We start from the raw sequence: 2,869 nt of genomic DNA on the forward strand, positions 1-2,869 counted from the left end.
TCACTCGTGCACAAAGAGAGGGAGAGGGAGGGGAAAAGGGGGAGGGATTCCATTCAAGCGGAGATAATTAGAAGAGTGGGTCACTGTTGGAGGATCGCAGCAGCAGCAGAGGAAGAGGAGGAGAGAGGAAGCGAATCAGAGGAGTCGGAGTCGACCATCATCGGTTCAGACGTCCAGCTTTGGCAGATGCGCCCGGCTGTCATTCACCGGCTGTGGACTCAGTCAGGAGCTAAAGGAGCAGCTCTCCTCCTATTACCTTAAAATAATAATTTTTTCCCCGTGAGTCGCTCCAGAGGAGATAGAAGAGGAGATCAAGCCTGAGAGGAAACGGGTAAGTCCCGCATTTGGGGAAGGAGGGGGGCGCATGCTGGTTTGGGACGGGAACACAGCAGGGTTGTCAAACACCGCGACCCCGTTTGACTTCTGATACGTTTAATCCGCCAAAGCAAAACAAAATGTGGTGGGTTCATGTTGAAGGCTTTTACTTTGGAGGATTACTGAGCGGTAGGAAAAACAAAAGAGGCGAGTTAGGGTGGCTGGAATAGCGGCATGAAGGGAAGTTAACGTGACAGAAATGCAGTCTTATTATACAGTAAATTGCTTAAATAACTTCCACGCGTGGTGATCAGTAGTGAAGATGGAGAATCTTTGTGTGGAATCAACATGCAGACGCTCACATGAATGAGTTAGATGAAAAAATATTAACTTTAAACTGAAAATAAATGAAATCTTATTTTGAGAAAAAAAAAACTTTCATTAATTACTACATGTTTTTTCATAATTTAGCTGCGTCTTATACTCAGGTGCTACTTATATGTGATTTTTTTTAAATAAGAAGCAACATCCACTAGAGGGCACTGTAGGTGTGTGTATCTGTAACACAGAAGAAGAAGCACCACTCAGTCTCACGCCCTTCTAGGTGGTATCGCCACCCAATCATGTGCAAAAATGCATTTTATGTGAATATTTTAACCTCGTGAAATGTTGAAAATAAATGCTTATGTCCAAATGTTTTCTTTTTCTTCCGTTTCGTTTAAAAAAATGTTACTTTTTAACAAAACTATGAATAAAAAAGGCAGTAATATTACTCAACAATAAATAAATTTAAGCCTTAAATAACTTTCAATTTTTTATCCTCAATAAAAATATATTTTGTCAAAATTAAACTCCGTGTGGCTGCCGCGTCCATTTCATGACTTCAGAAAGCTGTGTGTTTGTATTTCTCCCACAAAAATAATCCAAACTTCTTCAAAGATGGATGCACGCGGCGTCTGCATGACTGTGCTGGACCGGGGATTGGAGGAGGGGTGGGGTCTTAAAGGAGCCCTGTGTCTAAAGTAACGAACACCTGCTTGAGGTGGAATTTATTAAAGACAGGACTCAACTGTAAGATAAACGGTATTCTGCATCTAAAATGAAAGTTTTTTGCTGATCATTGTTAGCTCAGTGGAGAAATTGAGTTTTGTGTTTGACTAGGGGCGGAGCTGTCAGAGCAGACTCTTCCTGGAGGGAGCAGTTGGTATCGATCTTACATCAGCACGTTTCCAACCGCTCGTTTTCGTGGGTATGGGAGGGGCTGCTGTTGAGTGTGTAGGTTTTTAGAAGATTACTCTTAAATGCATGAACGGATCAAAAATACCGCTGTGGGGTTCTTTATAGTGAGGAATGAACAATAAAATGCATTTAAAACCTCAAAAAGTAGAATTTTCATGGTAGCGCCCGTTTAAGATCGTGAAGGAAAAATAAGCATAAAACATTATGACCGGAACTTTGTTTTAGGCATGCCTCCACACCCGGCAACCAATCAGAATCAGGTATTCACCCGGATCATTTAAAGTGCAGAAACAAAATGTTTGTTTCCTCTGGCTGTACGTCAGCATCTTTGTTTTGTGGAAGTAATATTGCAGACATAAAAGTCTTTAGGGTTTTCCTGATCTTACTGTTGATGCGTTTTGTGCATACAAAATACGATTCTGAGTTAACACTTTGAATTTAAGCATTTCAGAGTGAAGGAAACATGTTTTCTCTGGCCTGTTTTTGTTCAAAAGCAGAGAAAACTACCTAGTAAAACATTACAATTAATCGTGATTAGGTAATTCATTTTGAGTGGTCAATTAATCATGACTAATCAATTAATTGCAATTACTTGATCAATTGTGATTAATTGATTAATCGGGATAAGTCACAATTTGTCGATTAATCATGATTGATTATCGTGATCGGTCACAATTACTAGATTAATCGTGATTAGGCAAATTTATTTTGATTGGTCGATTCATCATTATTAATTAATTAATTGCAATTATTTGGTCAATTGATCAGGACTGGTCACAGTTAGTCAATTTATTATGATTTTTCGATTAATCATGATGATCACAATGAATCGATTAATCACAATGTAATAATTAATCGATTAATCGTGATTGATGGATTAATCATGATGATCACAATTAATCGATTAATCGTAATTGATGGATTAATCATGATGATCACAATTAATCGATTAGTCATGATTGATCGATCAATCAGGATGATCACTATTAATTGATTAATCGCAATGTCACAATTAATCGATTAAACGTAATTGATGGATTAATCATGATGATCACAATTAATCGATTAATCATGATTGATTGATCAATCATGATAATCACAATAATCGATTAATCGCAATGTCACAATTAATCGATTAATCGTAATTGATGGATTAATCATGATGATTACAATTTATCAATTAATCGCGATTGTCACAATTAATCGACTGATTGTGATTTGTCACGACCCAAAAGTGTGATTAATCTGTTTAATTTAAAAAAAACTTACACTTGTATACTATATATATATATATATATATATATATATATCAGTG

At 37.1% G+C, this 2,869-nt stretch overlaps 1 protein-coding gene across 3 annotated transcripts in view; it reads left to right on the top strand.

The window, feature by feature from the left end:
* The window catches only part of lrrc24 (leucine rich repeat containing 24), a 48,776-nt gene that overhangs the window by 22,145 nt on the left and 23,762 nt on the right, over positions 1-2,869 (top strand). The window contains exon 1 of one of the 3 annotated variants that reach the window (XM_024274377.2): positions 34-331. The exons of 1 other annotated variant lie outside the window; for it this stretch is intronic. The gene's annotated coding sequence lies outside the window, so the exon portion shown is untranslated. Of the gene's footprint in view, positions 1-33; positions 332-640; positions 651-2,869 lie in introns of those variants that run through there. One more of the 3 variants, XM_024274380.1, reaches the window with a different exon arrangement.

Source organism: Oryzias melastigma, linkage group LG17 (assembly GCF_002922805.2).
Source record: "Oryzias melastigma strain HK-1 linkage group LG17, ASM292280v2, whole genome shotgun sequence".
Taxonomy (NCBI): domain Eukaryota; kingdom Metazoa; phylum Chordata; class Actinopteri; order Beloniformes; family Adrianichthyidae; genus Oryzias; species Oryzias melastigma.